This window comes from Microcaecilia unicolor, chromosome 5, assembly GCF_901765095.1.
Source record: "Microcaecilia unicolor chromosome 5, aMicUni1.1, whole genome shotgun sequence".
NCBI classification, from domain to species: Eukaryota; Metazoa; Chordata; class Amphibia; order Gymnophiona; family Siphonopidae; genus Microcaecilia; species Microcaecilia unicolor.
Genome location: NC_044035.1, coordinates 134,178,801 through 134,203,090, shown reverse-complemented (window position 1 = coordinate 134,203,090; position 24,290 = coordinate 134,178,801). Strand labels below are relative to the sequence as shown.

General features: G+C 39.4%; 2 long non-coding RNA genes across 2 annotated transcripts in view; both read right to left on the bottom strand.

Moving 5' to 3' along the window:
• The window catches only part of LOC115470280, a 60,450-nt gene extending 58,453 nt beyond the window's left edge, over window positions 1–1,997 (bottom strand). The window contains exon 1 of the long non-coding RNA XR_003942161.1: window positions 1,885–1,997. This is a non-coding gene — a long non-coding RNA (uncharacterized LOC115470280). The remainder of the gene's footprint in view (window positions 1–1,884) is intronic.
• Window positions 1,998–17,521: 15,524 nt separating this feature from the next.
• LOC115471186 lies at window positions 17,522–23,853 on the bottom strand. Its single transcript, XR_003942293.1, has 3 exons — window positions 23,696–23,853; window positions 21,872–21,931; window positions 17,522–17,744 (listed from the first exon to the last, which is right to left on the bottom strand). It is a non-coding gene; the product is annotated as an uncharacterized LOC115471186 (long non-coding RNA).
• Between the last annotated feature and the right edge of the window lie 437 nt (window positions 23,854–24,290).

Below are 24,290 nucleotides of genomic sequence, written 5' to 3'. Positions count from 1 at the left end.
ATTATTTATTATTTTGTAGCCTCTGCTCTGACACAGCCCTTATGTGGGTGAAACATTGCCTGGGTCAGGCGTTATTTTGGTTTGTGTTTCACCAATAAAGATTTGTTTCCATCTCAAATTGATCTGCTTGGTTTGTTTCCACTTGGGGGAGAGAGAGACAGGATAATGATGGAAGCAGAGAAAAGAAAGGTGGGTTGATGCTGGATGGTGGGAGTTGATGGAAGTGGAGAAGAGAGATGCTGGATGGGGAGGAGAGAGAGAAAGGGCGATGGTGGAAGGGAAGAAAGATGGAGTGATGCTGAATTGAGTGGAACAGAAACAGAGAGTGATCCTGGATGGGGGGGGGGGGGGAAGAGAGACACAGAGCACAATACTGGATGGGAGAGAAGAGAGAGGGGAGGGGATTCTAGATATAGGGGAAGAAAGAGAGAAAGGGTGATGCTGGATAGGGGGAATAGAGAGAAAGAGAGACAGGATGATATTAGTTGGCAGGGGGTGAAACAGATGCTGCATGGCAGTCAGGTAGGAAAGAGAGAGAGAGAGAGGGACGAGAAAGAAACAGGAAAGAGAAAGAGCAAACAGTTAATGAAAGACGGGGGAATAAAAGAAAGGGGAATGGATGGGCCTGGGGAGGCAAAGGCATGGAAAGCTGTAGGTAAAGTGAAAAAAGGAGTTTAAAGACTAAATAGTAAGAATGAATAAAATCTAAATGGATAGAGAGGCAGAAAAATAGAAGAGAGCTGAAAGAGAAAAATGTCAGAGATGGATACAGCGGAGGAAGTGAAGAAAGTGAAGGAATTGAAGGAGAAAGAAAAAAGAGAAATGGACAGGAAGCCCTGGCAATAAAGTTAAGATAAGACAGAAGAAAGCAGAAACCAGAGAAACTAAATGGCTAGACAAAAATGGTAGAAAAGAATTTTAAATGTAAAATTAGGTGCTACTTAGTTATTGGACCAACTTAATACATTTTTTGACCAGCTTTCAGAGGCCAAAACCACCTTCCTCAGGTCAGGACAGTATACCATAAAAGCGTTATACTACCCTGGCCTAAAGAAAGACGTCTGGGTCTTTGAAAGCTAATTTTACAAAAATGTATTAACTTAGTGCAATAAAAAGACATCACCTTATCTTCTGTTTTCTGTTTTATTTATATTTGTTAATTTCTAATGTAGTGATTGCAATACGTCAGTTTTTGAAATTTGCAGCTGCTATCATTTTCTGCACAGTACAGGAGGACGCACATCATTGTTTCTTTTTCTCAGGTGTTGCAATGTATGCAGAGTCTGGCTTCTTGGGGGTTCAGATTAATATTTATATACAGTATTTCTATTTTTAGATTATGGATACTTATTCTGTATTTGATGAGAGTCTGTATGTTCTGTGTGTGTGAAAGAGGCCAGGAATTCTGTTAAACACTGAATGTCTCTTCTTTGAACCTTGTCTACTATTACTTAACATTTCTAGAGCGCTACTAGGGTTACGCAGCGCCGTACAGTCTAATTCTGCTATATCATTTTTGAGATACGATAACCAGAACTGAACACAGTACTCAAGATGAGGTTGCACCATGGAGTGATAACAGAGCCATTATAATATTGTTGGTCTTATTTACCATCCCTTTCATAATAATTCCTAGCATCCTGTTTGCTTTTTTGGCCGCTATTTGCAAGGGCTGATCTGCATCAGAAACACCCTGATTTTCAACAACAAAACTGCATTGCTAAAAAATGACTGGTATCTCTTCAATTATATTGTAATTACTAGTCTCCAGCAGACATACTATTGGTACTGTAAAAAACTTCCTGATAAACTCCTGTATAAATAGATCATGTTCATGTCAGGAGTAGAGCTCATTGTCACTCTTCACGTCTTTCTTCAAGGCACTACCGTACCAGAAATCAAGAATGGCATATTGGGGCCGTCAAAGACAATGCTGTCCTCCCAGCCCAGACTGCTATCCTGTCCAGGATCCATGTTGTAGACAAGACCCATGTGATAATCGTAAGTAATGCTTCAGTCTGATAATACTGGAAATTATATCTTTTATGATCCTTATCTGCTTTGTAATCATCTGAACTCTATAATTTGAGGGTGGCAGCTACCATTTGCATTATTGCATATATTCCAACTTCAAACCAAAAATTATCAATAAAATGTGCCAGGGTATACCAAGCAGTCAGAACTGTAAAAAAAAAAAATCATAAAATTAAAATCCAGTTTATAACTATTCAGAAGTTTGGACTTCAGATTTAGTACTCACTTTTTCCAAATTCAAGCTCAAGAAGAGTTAAAGTTCAAGTACATGAGTTTGTTCTCTTCTCAAATGGGCTCACAGTCTAAGTGAGTGGTGTTCACTCCCAGTCATCAATGGCTACCAATGGGTCAGGTTTTCAGGCTATCTCTCTTAGTTGTTCTGTCTGTTTGTCTGTTCTAGTTAGATTGTGAGCTCTTTGAGCAGCGACTGTCTTTTCATGTATGGTGTACAGCGCTGCGTATGCCTTATAGCGCTATAGAATTGATAAGTAGTAGTAGTACTAGAATATGCATGACAGATTTGCATAAAATGGAAGTAATACACTAGTGAAAGCCTGACATGTTGGTTGCCCTCAATTACTGTGGTGAATACACCAGATCTAAGTTGTATCCGAGGCAATAGAGGGTAAAGTGATTTGTCCAAAATCATAAAGAATGCGAGTGGGAAAACCTACATTTTTCAACACTTGATTATCTAGTTATTTTCCAGTTTTTTTTCTATGAAGTCCCGTCTCTATAAATGTTCAGAGAATGTTTATATTTCTTCCTAGTCCTTAGCTGTAGGGTCAGATCATTATACAATAAAGAGAACTGGTGCTAGAAATGCAGGGCCCAGGGCTGAAACCAGGAAAGTGTCCCCCAAAGCACACCTGCAGGCTATATTTCCTTCAGCTTGTGGCTTGCGGGTCCCCTATAGCATAAGAGACTAGGCCAGTTGCTCATGTTGCCACCCCAAAATACCAGACTTAAACATAAACAAAAGTACTTCATAGGTTAACTCTTTTTCTTCTCTTCTTTCTTTCTGTTATTACTATGTTTTACATCTTTAGTTTTTAGAATTTCCATAATTTATTTGTCTCATTTCCCAGTACTTTGTGCTCTTCTGTATTGGCATAATGCCTTGTTAATAATATGGGAATAAGTCATTTTATTAATGATTACAAACTTAATTGGATTTAACACACACCTTTCAATAGATGCTCCAGGTGGGATTGACTACCATACAGGAGGTATTTCTCTGTTCCCAGAGAGATTATAATCTAATTTTGTAGTTGAGGCAAGGGAGGGTTAAATGAGTCACCCAAGATCATAAGGAACAAAAGTAGAATTTGAATCCTCCATTCCATGGTTGTCAGCTTGCTGTTCTAATCACAAGGCTACTCCTCCACTCCTGATATGTTCATACTCTAATTGTTACCTTGAACATGTCAATGTTTCAGACATCATTGACCTTCATTTTATGTTTGTAGAAATTTGCACAAAAGAAGCAGCAAAGAGGATAGTGTGAGTGATGATACGGAAAAAGTAGAAATGTTTTGGTTACTGTGCACCAAAAAAGTGACTGGAGGAAACCCATAGAAAAGTGATTGGTTAGTGGGTAATGCTTTTAATATATCACTTTTTTTTTATTCAAAAATGAGGAAGATGCAACATTATTCATTGGAGTTGCAGAAATGTAGTAAAATAAAAAACAAACAAGCAAATGAGTCAAATGGGATACAATGTCAGATATTATAAGAGTTTAGAAAGATTCTGGCAATACCACTGACAGTTACATTGAACAATTTGTTGAAACCAGGAAGTTTTGCAGAGACCCAGAGGTGGACAGAAGCCCTCACTTTAATATGGTAATAAGGACAATGCTGACAACAACAAGCCTGTCAACCTGACTCTAAAGGGGGTTATTTAATGGAGTCACTTTTGAAGGATAGACTAATTAACACTTTAAATCTATCAGGTTATAGGTTGATTATTAAACAAATATTATCAGTGTTAGTAAGAGGTAAAATTTGTACATTAAAAAAAAAGTTTATTTTCAGTGGCCAACTGTATCTGGTTTTGTTCTGGTTTATATCCAATAAAGAATTTACAAAAGAAAACAAAAATAAAAATAAATCAGTTGAACAATAGGCAAAAAGGATACTAATAAATAAAGTTCATTCCTAGAGAGATCATAGCTTTATATACTGTTCCCTCTAAGCTGAACCCGGGTCCTTCAACTGCATTTCTTCAGTAGTGGGTGATGCTTCAATACTGTGTTTTCAATCGCTAGGGACAGGCAGGTTCCCTGGAGTCCTAAAGAACTTGCCTGTCCCTCAAGATTGATAATGTGATGTTGAAACATCACCCCCTACTGGAAGGACTGTAGGTGGAGGTCTCAGGGAACAGTGGCTGTTTAATCAGAATTTAGGGAGTCTTTTACAAAGGTGTGCTAGTGATTTTAGCGCATGCTAATTACTAGCATGCACTAAATGCTAAAAATGTTCATAAGAAAAGATAGGTGTCTCTAGCATTTAGCACACGTTTATTTTTAGCATGCGCTAAAAACACAAGTGTGCCTTTGTAAAAGGGGCCCTTAGTACACAAAGCTAGATATGACTGAAAATTAGGAAATATAATAAAGGCCTGTTTTCAACATTTGTTATTCTATTCTTAATTTCAGCCTGCAAGCCCGTCCAGTGCTGCCCACAGAATAACCAGTATTCGTATTACCGTTCTGTAGGTATGTAAAATTGCAAATGTGAAACCCTTTTTTCCATAAGGTATCTAGGTCAGCAGTGGAATGCAGAAAATGGGACATTCACAGTTTTCAGCCAATTTTACCAAGGGCCCGTGGAACATGGAGCCTTTTTTTAAGCTATGTATAGGACTGTGGGATAGACCCAGAAAATAAGAAGACAGATGATCCGCAAAATCCAACGTGTAAACCAATCAGAGCAGATCAAGTAAACAAACTTCATTGATATGGTAAACACCTCAATAAAAAGTGCCTGACACAGGCTGTGTTTGGCCCAAAAGGGCTGCGTCAGGGGCTTTATAAGAGTGTGTACATACACAACAATTGTGAAATGACATATCTTAGTTGCCACCAAATGTAATAAATGGACAAACAGCATATAGGCAATGTCAAGGACAAAACCGCCTTCCAGTAAATGATAGCGTGTAGGTTTTTGTCCATTTATTACATTTGGTGGCAACTAAGATATATAATTTCACTATTGTTGTGTATGTACACAGTCTTATAGAGCCCCTGATGCAGCCCTTTTGGGCGAAACATAGCCTGTGTCGGGCACTTTTTAAAGAGGAGTTTACCTTATCAGTAAAGTTTATTTACTTGATTAGGACTGTAGGATATACACACGTATTTCTTCAAATGTGCCACCAGAATGACATTCTAAAAAGAAACAAATAGAAAACAGAGGGGCCCTTTAACTATGGTTCGTAGGTGCCTACGCACATCCAATGTGCGTGAAATTGCAACTCCCACCCAGCTAGCACGTACTCTGGGCAGTAATTCCATTTTTGATGCACATCTAAAACACGTGGTAGAAAATATGGCCATTCTTATGTTCTTATTCTGAAGGGAAGGGGAATTCTGTGCAATTCTGCACTTCACAGTATGAAAAAATTCCCCCAAAAGTGATAAATGCACTAATAGATAAATAACTTATAAATAGCTTAGCTGATCATCACATGATATTTCAAATTTGAGGAAGCCAGTGATTTACTTCTTGACATATTCTTTTCTAGCAGAATCACAAATGAGTTTTGTGATATGGGCACTTTCTCTTGAGATCTGGACTTAGATCAACAACTCATTTTTCATTAGTTATGTCAGGAGTAATTTTATTACAGGGCATCTAAGTTAATAAGGTAGAATGGTGCCTATTTTGGTCCTATTTAATAAAACCAAATACATACCTACATGCCTTTACAAAATAGTAGGACAAACCCAGCAGCAATATGGCCTATAGTGAAAATACAGACATTTCACCTGCTCGATAACATGTCTGCATCTTGCCGTGCGGCAATTTCCAGAGGGAGCCCTTACCACCACCTATTTAGGAGGTGTTAGGGGATCCCTCGCTAACCTGGTGAGCCGGCAGTACCGCTGCTTTGTAAAAGGACACCTAAATATATTTTAGCATATTCCTTACTCATCTAGTTATAGTAAAAGGTCAATTCTATAAGTGCACATGTTAGTTACATGTGCCATATGTTCATAAGTGCCAAAATAATTGGCACAATAATAAGAACAGTAAGCGCTAGTAAATAAATAGGATAAATGTGCATTAACGTGCAGTAACTGCAAGTGGCAAAACATGGGAGGGGCATGGGCAGGTCTCCAAGTTATGAGCGTAATTTATAGAACACTGTAAGTTATCTGCAGATTAGGAAACACATGAATATTTATACCTACCATTGACCTGGCATGACTCAACTATGTCAATGCAGGCTTAGCTAGTATTCTATAACTGTATCTTTGTGCACAGATGCTATTACAGAATTGGCACTCAGCATCAGTGTGCCTACCTCAAGGAGCCCAGTCATAGAAATGCCTCCTAGGTCCCTGAAATAATTTTACAGAGATCATTACACCCATTGACAAGTCAGGCTAAATATGAGCAGAGAAATAAGTTATTTATAACAAAATGTCATGTGCTTCATTCATCTTTAATTCTGACTTTTCTTTAATTTGCTGTAGGTTCATATTCCCAAAACAAATGTTGCCAAGGCCCTGTGAGAAAATGCAAGAAGTGAAAATGCTGCAATGAAAGCTACAAATCAGCAGTGTTGTACTTCCAATTAACCAAAAACATCTCTCTCTCTCTCTCTCTCTCTCTCTCTCTCTCTCTCTCTCTCTCTCTCTCTCTCTTTCTCTCTCTCTCTTTCTCCATGTTCATTCGTTTGTGAAAACATGGCATTTCCTTATTAAACTTTTTGTGATGATCAAAACATCTTTGGCTTCACTGTTTTTCTTTTAACAATAGCCTACAGGCAAAATGTATATGTGAAGAGTCTGTTCACGCTTTCCAAAAATAGTAGGACTAGGGGGCATGCGATGAAGCTACAATATAGTAAATTTAAAACGAATCAAAGAAAATGTTTCTTCGGTCAACGTGTAATTATACTCTGGAATTCATTCCCACAGAATGTGGTAAAGGTGATTAGCTTAGCGGAGTTTAAAAAAGGTTTGGACGGCTTCCTGAAGGAAAAGTCCATAGATTGTTATTAAATGGACTTGGGGAAAATCCACTATTTCTGGGATAAGCAGTATAAAATGTTTTGTACTTTTTGGGATCTTGCCAGGTATTTGTAATCTGGATTGGCCACTGTTGGAAACAGGATGCTGGGCTTGATGGACCTTTGGTCTTTCCCAGTGTGGCACTACTTATGTACTTATATACTTTCATTTTTTCAAAATTGTCTTTTATTTTGAAAAAAACAAACAAATGCTAGATAAGTCATAGGCTAGGGGAGAGCCACTCAAAATTATGACCTAAGCCCTTATAGAGAAACTTAGAGGGGTATTTTTGATGTGATGTCTAAATCTGACTTTGCACATTTTGCTAAAAACTTCCAAAATTTAAGTAATGAAATATAGCAATTTTAGAAACAGAAAAACATCTATCATTTTGTTTTGAAAATGGCTATTTGCTAGTTGTTGTTGTTGTACTTAGTGCTTCTATCTTTTTGGACCATTAAAAAAAAATCCATTCAAGTGAAAAATGCACAAAATCAAGCCATTTGGATGTAGGAGGAGCCAGCGTCCTTAGTAGTCTGGCCACCTAGACATCCCAGCAGAGCTGGGGTACATAAAAGGTCCTAGGTACAGGTCTCACCATTACACTCGTATCTTGTAAGGTGAGCCCTCTAAAATGCACAAAAAATCTATAGTACCCAACTGTATACCACTACAATAGCCCTTATGCTTCAAGTGTCACCTATATGTAGATACAGTAGATTTTTGGTGAATTTTGGAGGGCTCACACATTCCACCACAAGTATAACAGTTAGAGTGGGATATGGGCTTAGGTCCCCATCTCTACAGGGCACTGCACTGATCACTAGGCTACTCCATGGACCTGCTTGCTGCTCTAATAGTTCTGGCTATTATATCTGAAGCTGTCATAGATGCTGGTCAGTATTGTTTCTTTCAAGGAGGAGGGAGGGGGGGTCAGTGACCACTGTTGCAATAACATGGGGTTAGTGGTCATCTGGTCATTTAACACACCTTTTAGGGACTTAGTTTTGATAAAAACAGGTCTAGACCAAAACATCTAAATTGTAGCCCTGGACATTTTTGTTATGCTCCTTTATGACAGAAAAATGTTCAAGTGTTAGGAATGCCCAAATCCTGCCTCCAACATGCCCCATGGCATGCCCCCTTGTGATTTGGATGTACAGCCGATGAACTGCATAGAAAAATATCTAAAAAATGGGATTCAAAAATAGTAATTTGGATGTTTTGGCAAGAAAAACATCCAAATGCCACTTTTTAGACATTTTTCTGTTTTGAAAATGAGCCCATCCATTAGCCTCACAAATCCATTATCTCTGTCTGTCCAGACTTACTCTTTTCAAATCAAACATGAATACTGATACTGTGCACAAAGAGACTTTTCTATTATGGCACCTGTCAGGATTGTGACTGTTTTCCTTGGCTGTGCTCGCCTCGCCCTCTGGTGGCCAGAACCGGTGGCTGCCATAGACTTTTCAGACACTTTTCGGTCCGGTCCAGATATTTTAGCCCTCCAGTCTTGCTTGGAAGTTTGGCAGCTAGCCTCACCCTTAGCTGCCTTGAGATTGCTGTAGCTGAGCCTCAGCTGCTGATGGGCTTATTAGCCACCTGGAAAGTTTCTGCTTTGCCTTTGCAACGCCAAAGGTCCAGGGTAGTGTTTATGCTTAAGTGCACTTCTGCCTTGTCTTGTTTAGCCTTGTTTCTTAGTTAGTGTCCCTAGTCTGTATTCCTTGCCTGTTTGAGTCTCCTGAATCCTGTCTTGAATCCAGTCCTGATTGCTCCTTCCCTGTCTGCTTTTGGCTTCCTTTCCCTTCTGGTTGTGAACCTTGTGTTTGTTTCCTGCCTGTTTGAGACCCTGTATCCTGTACCCTGTCTAATCAAGTTTGTCTTGATTCACTCCATCCAGTAAGTCCTGCCGGCTGCCTACACCTAGGGGCTCAACCCCTAGGGAACAGCGGTCAAGCACAGGTGAAGTCCTGTTCCAGTAACGCTAGTTCCTGAATCCTGCTTGAGAATCCTGTATCCTGTCCAGTCTGGGTTGGAGGGTTTTGCCTGCTGCTGCCGCTCCTCATCAGCAGCCCAAGGGCTCATGTTAGTCCAGTGTCTGAGAGCCTGAGACCTTGACAGCACCTGAGTGCCCAGAAACCAATATAGAATACTAAAATATGTGCCACTTTTTAGAATGTATTGTATATGTGCATAAAGGGGTAACTATCAGCAGGAGCCTAGTTATATGTGTTTCAAAAAGAAATTATGCAAAGCTTCTTTTCTGCACAACTCTATCAAAACTTTACCATTATTAATATAATTTAGGGTATATGTTCCTGAATTAATTTGCAATAAGCCTACAGTCATGCTGGCCCCCCTATCTAAATGACTTTGCCACCAACTAGCAATTATCATCATGATACACACAAATGTCATTTGGCTTTAAACATAAACAGTTACCATGGATTTTAGTCAGAAGTATTTGATCCTTATTAAAAATTTGGATCTGGAGAACAGCTATGGTTCTCTTAGATGAGTGCAAGATTTTCCAGAAAAGAAATGTGTGATATCACAAGTTAGGGTTGAGGGTAGGCCTGCGAAATAACACAGCTGGAGAATGGTGTAAAAATGAAACAAGTTCTTTGTTAACAGAAAACCTGAAGCCTGTTACATCACAGGACCATGAACAAAAGGTGTTAGGCCAAAGCCAGCATTCCTCCCCCTGAGGGTCGCCTGATCCTAGCCAAAAAGCACCTGGAAACTCTGTACACTTGGAGCGAGGGCCCTGGGAATATCGGGGTGGAACTGGAGTCAACCGGGATATAGCTGTGAGGAAATGCAGAAGGGCTGCAAGTCCTCCACAGCACCTGGTGGGAGCGCTGGGCACCTAGAGCGGAGGCCCTGAGTGGATTGGAGTGGACCTGGGTGTCACCCCAGAGAAGGCTGTAAGGATATGCAGATGAGCTGCAAGTCCTCCACAGCACCTGAAAGGCAGCCGGTGGTAGAGCTGGGCACCTCTCAGCTGAGGAAAGGCTTACCAGGGGTTCGGCCGAAGCCAGCATTCCTCCCCCTGAGGGTCGCCTGATAGTTCAGCAAATATAGTTTTAACTAGGCTTGAAAGGCCCAAAACACAGTCTGTGGCTGGTGGCTGTCACTCCCCAAACACAGCCTGTGAGTTCTTATGTTTTTCTCTATCATTTTCTCTCTAAGTTTTCAAGTCTGCCTCCACCCAGACCTCAGAGCAAGGCTTACAAGTCTCCATTCAAAAAGTTGACTTACCTCAGCCAGGTCACAGTTGCTAGATACAGGTTGTAGAGGCATAAGATGGGACTTCTATTCTTCCTTTCCTGGGCCTCCTTAACCCTAGTCTGGCCCTATCTTTTATACTTACTCTTTCCTGTACCTTTGACTCCACCTATCCTGTCTCACTTTCTCCCTGGGTGGGACTAATGGGTTTAAGGTGGCTAAGGCTATCTGAGGGACTATCCTTAATGGTGAGGGGCAGTATAGTGTCTACCCTCCTCAGATCAACCCTACATCGCATAATTCTTCTCTCTCAGGAACAGCTTCTGAATAATATAGGCTACCAGATGCTCTTTCCCGGTCCACTTCCTCGGGCTAGAATGGCCCTGAGACCAACCTCTGATGAATAAGTCTGCACAATGAAGGGCTGGTTGAAGTCTGGCCAGCACCAGCTCTAAGCAAATGTCCCTCTTTAGGGTTTGGAAGGCCACATTTAGCTTTTTGGTCTAGTGCATCTGTTTCGGAGCCTTCTTCTGTAGGAGGTGGATTAGCAGTTCTACTTTCTCAGCAAACTCTGAAATAAAAAAGAAGTAATAACTGATGAGGCCCAGGAAAGCTCATACTTGTTTCTTCATCTGGGGTACTGGCACCTGGGTGTTTGCCTCTACCTTCTGGATCTGGGGTCTCACTTGTCCTTTTCTGACCGAGAACCTCAGATACTGGACTTCTTGTCCTTTCAAGAAGCACTTTTTAGGATTTACTGTTAGACCAGTGGTCCATAGACTATCCAGTATTGCTTCTATATGGATGAGATGGATCCTCCAATCCTTAATGTAGATGACAATGTCATCTAGGTAAGCAGCCTGATAGTCATCATGCATTTTCTGTAAGTGATCCACAAGGTGCTTGAAGGTAGCTGGAGCCCCATGAAGGCCAAACGGCAACACCATGAACTGAAACAATCCCTCTGGCATGGAAAAGGCTGTTTACGTTTTGGCAGCCTAGGTGAGAGACACTTGCCAATGTCCCTTGGTCAAGATGAATCGGGCTCCTCCTATTCACTTGATGAGTTTGTCTACCCTCAGCATTGGAAAGGCATGTAGTTTGGAGCCAGCATTCACCTTCTGGAAATCAGTACAAAACTGGATACTCCCATCCAGTTTTAGCACCAGTGCAATGGGAGATGACCAGTTACTGGTCGACTCCTCGATGATGCCCAGTTCCAGCATTTTAGTGACCTCTTTCACCACAGCTTCTTGCCAGGCTTCTGGAATCTATGGGGGCACTGTTGGACTTCCACTCCCCACTCAGTGAGAATGTGATGAGTTGCAAGATGGGTCTAGCCTGGCACTCTGGAAAATACAACTTGATTCTGACGTACCAACTAATCTAGATCAGCCTTCTGTGAGCTGGAGAGTTGGTTGTCAAATGGGACCTGTGAAGACCCGAACTCTGTCAGGTCCTCTGGCCCAAACTCATCTCATTGGACCAGTGCTGCAGTCATGGGGACCCACTTCTTCAACAAGTTAATGTGGAAGATCTTTGCCTTGTCCCTCTCGTCTGGTTGGGACACCTTATAATTAACAGGTCCCATCTTTTCCACAACTTCATACTGATCTTGCCACTTGTATAATAGTTTACTCTTTGAGGAGGGTAAGAGCACTAAGACTCTATCATCTGGCTGGAAGGTTCTTTGTACCACTCTTTGATTGTAAGTTTGGATTTGGCCTACTTGAGCCTTTTTCAAGCAGAGTTTGGCTGCCTCACCAGCTTTCTTCAGCATCTCCTGTATGGTGAGCGAATATTCGGCCAAGTTCCTTCCCAGGCGGGGTTTTCCTTCCAAAGCTTCCTAAACCACATCCAGGATTCTTCTAGGTCTCCTCCCATATAACAGTTCAAATGGAGAGAATCCTGTCAAACTCTGGGGCACCTCCCAGATTGCAACCAGTACATACAGGAGTACAGAATCCCAATGTCCCCATCTTCAGCCACAAACTTCTTCAGCATTTGCTTGAGAGTCTTTTTGAGCATTCCACTATACTATCTGTCTGCAGATGATAAACAGATGTCTGCAAGGGTTTTTTAAACATTATTTTTATTACTTTTCAACTTTACTTACAAGCATCCACTTGTCAAGAAAATACAATCACCATTCTCTACTGTAGGAAGCAAAATACAAGCTTATTTTCTACCCCAAAATAAAACCCACAAATAAATTATCTGGATACCCATGAAATGTTAAACATTTGTGGGATCAGTGGCTCCAGCCACAGTGTTTAAATATATTCTGCAAACATGCGCCATGTTCATTAGCTGGGTATTTACCGAATAGCAATTAGACAACATACTAGCGTATACGTGTGTAAGTGGACACATACTCATCATCTATATGTTAATATTCCAAACATTTACACCTGTTACAAAAATAAAGCACCTCTTGCTCAGCCAGGTCTATCAATCTGACTGCAAGTAAATCAAGGGAAGGGTGGGAGAACACAACAGCGCCGATAAACATTACCCCACACCCCTTAGCACTAACACCAATAAACCATGCATATAGGGAAATAGATAAAACCCGGATACCCCAGATCCAGTCTATATCACCTTAAATCAGGCTTCAATAAATAATCAGGCTTTTAACCAGTCATCCACATCCTCGGATCTCTATAGTAGTAATTAGTTATAAATCATAATCATATTGTTATTTGGAGGGACTGGTTATAGGGACTCCTGTATTCATGCAGAGATGTTTTCACCTAGCAAAGAGCCACCAAATCAGACATCATGTTATTAGAATCAGGTGCTCAATAATCAGATTTACTATTTATAGGTACAATTTATTTTAAAAACATTGATTAGGTTGAACGCTGGGAGCATTTGACATCATTTCTTTTTTCTGCTTGCTCCTTTTGTTTTGTGGAATGCAGTGGTATATTATAAAAATGCACTTTTTTTATTACTACTATTACACAGAGAGGTATTAAATAATGAGGGAAGAGCTCCCTACATGCAAAAGTGCTGCCCAGAGGCAGTCTAAATGTGCCAACATTGCCCAGGTCAGCACACTATTAGCTGTCAAGTTCATACAAAGTTAATTGTGTTCAGTGGAAAATAAATATGTTGGTTCAGGCTACTTGCTAAGTGAATATTACATCACTGTTTCATTATTTCTGCCAAGTATTACAGATCATGGGCATTTGCTTTAAACGTTTGATTGTTTTAATTCATTTATCCAGATCTTACATTGCTTTTGAAGCCAAAAGACAAATCCTAAGGGTGGTTGAACATTTAGGTATAAACTATGTTGTTCTGACTTTACTTGTTTTTGACTGCTTTCATGCTTGTTTTCGAAAGGGAAGGACACCCATCTTTCGACACAAATCGGGAGATAGGTGCCCTTCTCGCAAGGTCGTCCAAATCGGCATAATAGAAAGCCGATTTTTTGACACCCTCGACTGCTTTCCGTCGCAGGGACGACCAAAGTTCACGGGGGCGTGTCGGCAGCATAGTGAAGGCAGGACTGGGGCGTGATTAGGAGATATTCGTCCTTGACTGATAATAGAAAAAAGAAGGGTGTCCCTGACGAGCACTTGACTGGCTTTAAGGTGCCCGGACTGACCAGATGACCACCGGATGGAATCGGGGATGACCTCCTCTTATTCCCCCAGTGGTCACTAGCCCCCTCCCACCATAAAATACAAGTTTAAAAATACTTTTTTGCCAGCCTCTATGCCAGCCTCAAATGCCATACTCAGGTCCATCACAGCAGTATACAGGTCTCTGGAGCAGTTGTAGTGGGTGCAGTGTAATTCAGGCAGGCGGACCTGGGGGGGGGGGGTTGGGGGCTCAGCACCCAAGTTAAGGGAGCTATGTACCTAGGAGCAATTTGTGAAGTCCACTGCAGTGCCCCCTAAGGTGCCTGGTTGGTGTCCTGGCATGTGAGGAGGACCATTCCACTATAAATGCTGGCTTCTCCCACAACCAAAGGGCTTGGATTTGGACGTTTTTGAGATAGACGTCTTTGGTTTCCATTATCGCCGAAAACCGAGGATGACCATCTCTAAGGTCGACCTAAATGTCAAGATTTGGGCATCCCCGACTGTATTATCGAAACAAAAGATGGACGTCCATCTTGTTTTGATAATATGCGTTGCCCCGCCCATTTGCCTTATAGTTGGGCGCCCTTAGAGATGGTTGTCCCCATTCGAAAATGCTCCTCTTTGTGTCCTACTGATCTGTACATCTGCTGTCTAGAATTTTGGAAGATGAAAATGAGAAAATAAAAATGAAGTTTTGGATGTACTCTGTAGAAGTTGTTGTTTACTTTTGCAACATGTGTGTATGGATGACTGTTCTGGTGTGTGTTGTGATAAAGTCACATCCAGGATAGTTGGGTTAAGGCAGTTTCAGTCTGAAATACAAGTCCCAGAAGGCATTGCAGGCAAGGAGCCAGGGGGTGAGATATGGAACCCAGACTGGACTCCTAGCTGCAATGGGAGAAGTCATGGGTGTTAGCTTGCAGGATGTGTAGATTGGCTGCCACTAGGGGGAAAGAGAGATAGGAAACCCTGTTTGCAGGAGCTCATCATTAGTTTAATGCTTAACTCAGCTGGTATGGGTGTGGGGGAAGCTAATGGAAGGAGAATGATTGGTTGTGGTAGCAGAAGCCAGGATTGATTAGGCAGGTGGGAAGATTATGCAGGGAGAGAGAGAAGCAATTGCAGGCTGAAAACCCTTGGGTAAGAGAGGTCCCTAAAGTACTGAATCTACCAGTGAAGCTGATGCAGGGTGAAATCCCTTGGGGATGAAGAGTCCCTAAAGTATTGAACTCTCCTGAAGGTAAAGAGAGTAGAATGTAGAAACTGCTGCTTTGTGATTTAACTGTGATGATGAACTGAAAGAACTGCTTCTATTTGGAATTGAACTACTGTTTATTGTGCACTAGATAAAGAGCCCAGACTGGAGCTGACTGTGAGCCTGTATTGAATCCTGGTAGTGCTGATAGCCTACTGCTTAAAGGGGACTATTTGCCACACGGTCTCAGGTTGCTTATATGTGCTTAAGATTGAAGGTGAATGCTGCTGTTGGAACTGTGTATCAGGTCTACTAGAAACCTGCATGGAATAAAGTCCTTAAGATTGAAGGTGCTGGTGGACATTTATTTCTTGACTGTACTGGGAGCCCGTGGCTGGAGGAGATTGTTCTATCCTTGGCTGCACTTAGAGGAACCTGGTTACAGTGTATGTGATAATAATGAATAATTGTCTATGCATATGGCTTTGATTTCTGAACATGCAGAATCATTAAAGGACAGACGTCCTTTATATTCAGGGCACTTGAATATATATGCTAATCTCAAACGTTGCAGACACATCCATCTACTTGATCCCATGATGTTACTGAATTATATCGTTCTCACTGTATATTCAAATGTAAGCCAAATTGAACTCAAGATTGCAAGGGATAATGTGGGATATAAATATTCCTTTTAAATCTTTCATCCTCCACCTTTTAAATCACTGCCTATCCACTGCCTTTCCAACAAGGAAAGCAATTGTGGTCCAGTGAAGACTAACATCAAAATAATCTGTTTCTTAGCTGGGCTCTAGTATTACCATATTTAAAATTTGACCATAGAATGCCTTTGTGGTTATATTCACTAATAGGTTAAATGATTAACTGGCTTTCTTGAAAGGATTATATAAGGAACATAAGCACATACTAATATCACAATTCCTCATGTACAGCCACAAAACAACCTTTTAGGGTAGATAGTGTTTTATTATCGACCATTTTAGAAGAGATAAGAGTCTTTAGTTTTGGCACAGTATGTCAGCACAAGTACAAAATATAAGAAAACCAATGGACTGCATTATAGCCCATTTAGTTATGTTTAAACAAATAAGAGAGCTACATGAAACAAAATATTTATTTTTATTTTGACTTATAAAACCGCTTATCCTTGAAATATGTTCAAAACTGAATAATCCATTTGTGTATTTAAAATGCAAATTTTTACAAAACAGATCAAATGAAGATGTGATTCCACCTGTCCCAATGAAAGGAGAGTTTAATTCTACTTCCATTTAATTTCAATATATTCCATCTTTATAAAACCAGGCTTCCAAAGGCAGATTACAACAACAGTTAAGATGAACCCAATCAGGAAACAAGATATCCTGACTGAAATTTGGCCATCGGTATTGTATAGAGAATAGTAAAAAAATGAGCACAAAATACAGAGTTTATAACACAGAGTTGTGTTTTCTGCACAACTGTGTCAAAATTTGCAATACGTTGACACTCACGCCAACCACCTCATCTAAACAATGTCACCTCAGTGCCTGGTTGTTGAATTGTTGCAATGTTGTCTTCAGTATGAACAGGTCAAGCCCTGCTGCTTCCTGACTGGCAATCAGTTGAGCCAATTTCTTGCAGTTTATTCAAAACATATTCTACGCTTACCCTCTTCCACCTCTTTTCTGGAGACTTTTGCACTCATCTAAGACTGTGGAATGACTTGTAATTTTCACTGAGGAATCAATGCATTTCATTCAGTACCACAGAAGTATGTATGATGTTCATAGAAGAATCTTTATTATGAAAGTATAAAAGATAAAAATCAAAAAGATTTTTAGAGAGTTTTTTTTTTAGAGCCAATGATATAAAAAAGCTGGAAGTGGACGGAGATATGGAACTCTCTGATCCACTCTTTGCTATGGCCATTTTCAAAACAAAAAGGCTTTTTTCTGTTTCAAAAATCGCTATATTCGCCACTGGAATTTTGGATATTTTTAGGAAAACATGCAAAGTTGGATTTATTTGTCATATCAAAAATGCCCTTCTAATTTTCTCTGTCAGGTTTTAGCTCATACTTTTGAGTTCCTCTGCCCCAGCCTATGAGTTATCTAGCAGCTGTAGATTTATTTCTAAAGAAAAGGCAATTTTGAAAAAAATGAAAGTGTACATTTTGCTTGTAGGCTAAATTTAAAAGAAAAACAGTGAAGCTAAAGATGCTTTGATCATCACAAAAAGTTTAATAAGGAAGGGTCATGTTTTCACAAAAGAATGGATATTAAGAGAGAGAAAGAGAGAGAGAGAGAGAGAGAGAGAGAGAGAGAGATGTTTTTGATTAATTGGAAGTACAACACTACTGATTTGTAGCTTTCATTGCAGCATCTTCACTTCTTGCATTTTCTCACAGGGCCTTGGCAACATTTGTTTTGGGAATATGAACCTACAGCAAATTAAAGAAAAGCCAGAATTAAAGATCAGTGAAGCACATGACATTGTTATAAAAATAATAACGTATTTCTCTGCTCATATTTAACGTGTCCAGTCTTATAGCCTGACTCAATGGGTGTAATGATCTTTCTAAAATGTTTTCAGGGATCTATGAGGCAATTCTATGACTGTGCTCCTTGAGGTAGACACACTAATGCTGAGCACCAATTCTATAATGGCATCTGTGCACCAAGATACAGTTAGAGAATACTAGCTAGGCTTGCACTGGCATACTTAAGTCAGGCCAGGTCAATGGTAAGCATACATATTCATGTCTATGTATTTCATGATCTGCGGATAACTTATTGTGTTATATAAGTTACGCTCATAATTTGGAAACCTGTCCATGTTTTGCCCACTTGCTGAAACACATTTATGGAGTAATTTTATGAAGTCATTTGAGCACATATAGGACAACATACACACAATTTGTGTGGAGTGTAGATAGAGTCATAAAATATGCAGATTGATTACAAACTAGTCTACATGTGTACTTGCGTACTCTATGCACTAACATTCAGACTGTTGTCGAGCAGACACAATATCTGCACTTTCAATGTAGGCCCTGTCACTGCTGGATTTCTGCTAGTATTTTATAAAGACATTATTGCTCCTATGGATTTTATTAAACAGGTCTAAAATAGGCACCTTTTTGCTCAATTAACTTAGGTGTCCTGTAATAAAGATTACTTCTGCATAACTAATGAAAATGAGTTGTTGATAAGTCCAAATCTCATGAAAAAGTGCTCATATCAAAAACTCATTCATGGTTCTGCTAGAGAAGAATGTGTCAAGGATTAAATCACTGGCTTCAAGTCTGAAATGTCATGTGATGATGAGCTAAGTTATTCAGAAATTATTTATTTATAGATACATTTATCACTTTGGGGGGAATTTTACATACTGTAAAACAAAGAATTGTATAGAATTCCCCATTCCTTCAAAATACTTAACTTCCAATACAAAATGAGTGCTTTTCTGGACCATAGAGAGGGAGGGAGAAGTACAATTTTTTGAGCTGGTGCTGCTGTTTGTCTAGAGGAACTGGACTAGCAGGGTCAGGGAAGAATATCAGTAGGGGCAACCAAGAATGGAAGAGAGAGTGGATGGGGGAAAGGGAGGTTTTTGGATGGTGTTTAGAAAGAGATTGATTGGGACTGGTTGGTGAGGAACAATGTGTGGTAGAGATGGACTGAGGAAATGAATGAAAAATTGTAGAAAATAAAAAGTGGTGGAGAGATGAGGAGAAAGAGAAAGGGAAGAAGGAGAGTGGTAAGGCTGGGCAGAAAAAGAGAGAGAGGGGGGTTAATGTGGTTAATTTGTCAGAAAGGCCACTGTATAGGTGTTCTTCTCTCATGCAGAACCAATTCTTGTTATTGTATAATTCTACTAAAGGTTTGCACTATACGCAATTGTTTAATTAATTGTTCTCATATCTAGTAGCACTTGATTGGAATAGCTTACTATGCCATTAAAGTAGAATGAAATTATCTATTCTTTTGTAAGAAACTAAAAACTTTTCTATTTGAAAAAATTTTGAATAATTTACGTATAGCTACTAAAGTACATAAGAAAATAAGAACATGAGAATAGCCATACTGGGTCAGACCAATGGTCCATATAGCCCAGTATCATGTTTCCAACATTGGCCAATCCAGGTCATTCCATGCTACTAATCCCAAGGCAAACAGTAGCTCCCAATGTCTATCTCAATAAAAGACTATGGACTTTTCTTCCAGGAACTTGTCCAAACCTTTTTTAAACCCATATATGCTAACCGCTGTTACTACATCCTCCAGCAAAAAGTTCCAGAGCTTAACTATTCATAAATATTTCCTCCTATTTGTTTTAAAAGTATTTCCTTGTAACTTCATTTGAGTGTCCCTTAGTCTTTGAACTTTTTGAAAGAGTAAAAAATCGAATCACTTCTAATCATTTTACACCACTCAATATTTTATAAACTTCTATCATATCTCCCAATGATAACATTGGCACTTGCACTCTCTCTTTGCTGCATCACCACACAAACAAACAAACAAAAATAACCCTACCCCAATTAAGAATCTAACACGTCCAAGTCATGACAAGACCTTTATGGCCATAGCATTCTTGTCCAATAAACATGTTAGCAGGTTATCAGTACAAATAAAAGCTACTTAACAGATATCATAATATATTTTCCACCCTACCTTGTAGCTTGCCAGTATTGAACTAGCCACCTATGAGAACTCGAATGCCTAGCTCATTGTATTCTTAGTAATTACATGACTTGTGGTGCTGCAGGGTAATGTACACACTCATGGTGGTGCCCCAAAACAAACATCCAGACTCTAAAGGATTGATTACCCACAACTGCCCAACCCAATCCCCTATCTTACCAAGGGAGCTTCTTCCTCTCTCCCACTGTGAAAGAACAGTCCCTCACAGCTCCTGCCCTTTCCACAAAACATCTTCCTGCTAAAATATTTCCTACCAAAAGCCCCTTGACCCAACCCTGCCCACACCTTCATCCCCACCAATCCCAATACCCCAGGAACAAACTACCTTGTCATTTTAACCCGAACAGCTTCCAAGTGCTCCCTCCCCACATCTCACTTGACCCCTTGATACCCAATACCACAACTCCAAAGAGATATAAGCCTCAATATCACATATATTCAACCCTCCCCATTTTCCTTAGCCAATTCCCTTCCACCAAACCCCCCTTTGGCCACATAAATCAAATTATTTCTGCTCACTAATGCAGCTCGGCCATATTATATGTCCTCAGGTTTAGCCTGCAGCCACTCTTATATTGGCTACGTTTTGACTGTAAACTGCCTCAGATCTCTCTGTTGGGATTAAGTGGTCATTGAAATCTGTATTGTATTGTATTATATTGTGTGTGTGTGTGTGTGTGTGTGTGTGTGTGTGTGTGTGTGTGTGTGTGTGTGTGTGTGTGTGTGTGTGTGTGTGTGTGTGTGTGTGTGTGTGTGTGTGTGTGTGAGCGAGAGAGGGCAAAATGGGGTAGGCAAAGGAAAAAATAGCTTGAATGGTGTGGAAAGTGTGGGTTGGGAAAGAGAAGAAGGACACACATCTTTTCTTTTGATGTCCTGTTTCAGTGACTTATAGGGGTAACCTATATCAAAAAACTAACCCTTCTGAATTTGGCTAATAACTGGTACTGCATTGCTAATGGGATTTTATTTTTAATTACTAAAAAAAGCAATTTTACTGATTTCATAAATTAATTAAAAAACGGTCAGTATTAAAAAATTTTGTGTGAAGAATTTTTTTTTCATTTTCTTTCTGGAGGTTTATTTATTTTTTATTTTTTGCACTGAATTCCACAGGATAAACTAATCATGTTGGAAAACTATAAAAAGGAGGAAAGTGGAGTATTTCCATTCTAGAACAAACTTCTTTGTTTTGTTCAGTGTTATAAAGTAGACAGATTTTACTAAAGAAACACCAATGTTGTTGGGGGTGTGTGTCTTCAAAAAGAGTTTCAGTTAAAGAATTTCACTCCCTAATAAACAGAATGTTTAAAAGTTTAAATAAAATAGTTTTGAATCTGAATTGTATGTAGCATATTAATAGCTCGATAGATAAAGGAGGTAATTTTAGAAGGAGGAAGCAGTATTTACTCATGTAAGTAGTTGCACATATACATGTAAAAACTAGAATGCAAACACGTGCAAAAGTTGAACTTCAGTTTCTGCATTATACATGTGTACAGGCTACAGGATCATTGCTTCCTTGAATGGTGACTCATACATGAAAATTTGTGAAATAGTGGACTTAGCATGTGTAGATTATAAAAATCTGCACTTACATGCATAAGTACTGCTGTTTTCATGTAGAAGCAACCAAAGATGTCATTCTGTTTTCTATGTATATCTTTGTAATATTGTTCTGATGGCACATTTGAAAAAATACATATATATATTCCACAGCCCTACACCTAACTTAAATAAAGGTTCCATGTTCCACAGGCACTTGGTAAAATTGGCTGAAGACTGTGAATATCCCAACTTGTGCATTCCACTGCTGACCTAGATACCGTTTGGAAAAAGACTACACATTTGCAATTTTACATACCTACGGAACGGTAATACGAATACTGATTATTCTGTGGGCAGCACTGGACAGGCTTGCAGGCTGAAATTAAGAATAGAAAAACAAATGTTGAAAACGGGCATTCATTCTATTTTCTAATTTTCAGTTATATCCAGTATGATTTGTGTACCAAATTCTGAATACAGTTATGATCTCTCTTCTGTAGGAGTGAACTTTGTTTACCACTACCCTTTTTGCCTATTTATTTTTTTGTTTTGTTTTGTTTTGTTTTGTAAATTCTTCATTGGATATAAAACAGAACAAAATCAGATACAGGTGGCCTGTGAAAAGAAACATTTTTTTTTTACCAATTTTACTTCCTACTAACATTGATGATATTTGTTTAATAATCAAAACCATTCAAGTCCTATAAACTTCTACAAATACATAAAAAAAAGGTCAATGATGAAGGAATAGCCTTGTGATTAGAACAGAAAGCTGACAACCATGGAAATGGAGGATTCAAATTCTACTTTTGTTCCTTGTGATCTTGGGTGACTCACTTAACCCTCCCTTGCCTCAGCTAGAAAATTAGATTATAATCTCTCTGGGAACAAAGAAATACCTCCTGTCATAGGAGCCAACTTTTCAAAATTATTGGGGGTGCTAAGCCCAATGGAAATGACCCCTCCCTGGACACATACAAGGAATTTTCTCAATATTAGGGGTGCTCAAGCACCCACAGAGTCAGCTCCAGTGCCTCCTGTATGGAAGTCTATCCCACCTGGAGCATCTATTGAAAAGGCGTGAGTTAAATCCAGTTATGTTTGTAATCATTAATAATATGACTTATTCCCCATATCTATTAATAAGGCGTTATGCCAATATAGAGCAGTACAAAGTACTGGAAAATGAGGCAAATAAATTATGGAAATTCTAGAAAGTAAAGATGTAAAATTAAGAAAGAAGAGAAGAAAAAGAGTTAGCCTATGAAGTAATTTTGGCTTTTTGGGGTGGTAACATGAGCAACTGTCCTAGCCTCTTATGCTACAGAGGGCCCCCAAGCTTACCACAAGCTGAAGGAAATATAGCCTGAAGGTGGGCTTTGAGGGACCCTTTCCCAGTTTCTGCCCTGGGCCCTGCATTTCTAGCACAAGCCCTCTTTACTGTATATTTAAAGATCTGACCCTACAACTAAGGAATTGGAAGAAATATAAACATTCTCTGAACATTTATAGAGAAGCCAATTCATAGAAAAACAGGAAAATAACTAGATAATCAAGGGTTTCAGGTTTTCCCACTCATATTCTCTATGATTTTGGACAAATCACTTCACCCTCTATTGTCTCAGTTACAACTTAGATCTAGGTATTCACCGCAGTAATTGAGGGCCACTAACAGGTCAGGCTTTCACTAGTCTATTACCTGCATTTTATGCAAATCTCTTTTATGAATATTCAATAGGGATAGTCTGAAAACCTGACATACTGGTAGCCATTGATGACTGGGAGTGAACAACACTCACTTAGACTGTGAGTCCAAATGAGTAGAGAACAACCTCATGTCCCTGAACTTTAACTCTTCTTGAGCTTGAATTTGGAAAAAGTGAATACTAAATCTGAAGTCCAACTTTTGAATAGTTATAAACTGCATTTTATTTTTATGTTAATTTTTTACAGTTCAAACTGCTTGGTATACCCTGGCACATTTTCACTGTTAATTCATGTTTTGAAGTTCTCTTGGAATATATGTAATAATGCAAGTGGTAACTGTCACTTTCAACTTATAGAGTTCAGAAGATTATAAAGCAGATAAGGCTCATAAAAGATATAATTTAAAGTATTATCAGACTGAAGCATTACTTACGATTATTACATGGGTTTTGTCTACAACATGGATCCTGGACAGGATAGCAGTCTGGGCTGGGAGGACAGCATTGTCGTTGACGGCCCCAATATGCCATTCTTGATTTCTGGTACGGTAGTGCTGAGAAGAAAGATGTGAAGAATGACACTCTGAGCTTTACCTCCTCACATAAACATGCTCTATTTATACAGGAGTTTATCAGGAAGTTTTCTAAAGCACCAATAGTATTTCTGCAGGAAACTAGTAATTACAATATAATTGAAGGGATGCTGATCATTTTAAAGCAATGCAGTTTTGTTGTTGAAAATCAGGGTGTTGTATCAAAGCATGCAGTGTGCGGCAGTGGCCAAAAAAAGCAAATAGGATACTAGGAATTATTAGAACATGGATGGTAAATAAGACCAAGAATATTATAATGTCTCTGTATCACTCCATGGTGCGACCTCACCTTGAGTATTATGTTCAATTCTGGTCACCATATCTCAAAAATTATATAACGGAATTAGAAAAGGTTTAAAGAAGAGCGACCAAAATGATACAGGGGATGGAATTCCTCTCAAATGTGAAAAGGCATTTTGCATGTGAAGGCCAGAAG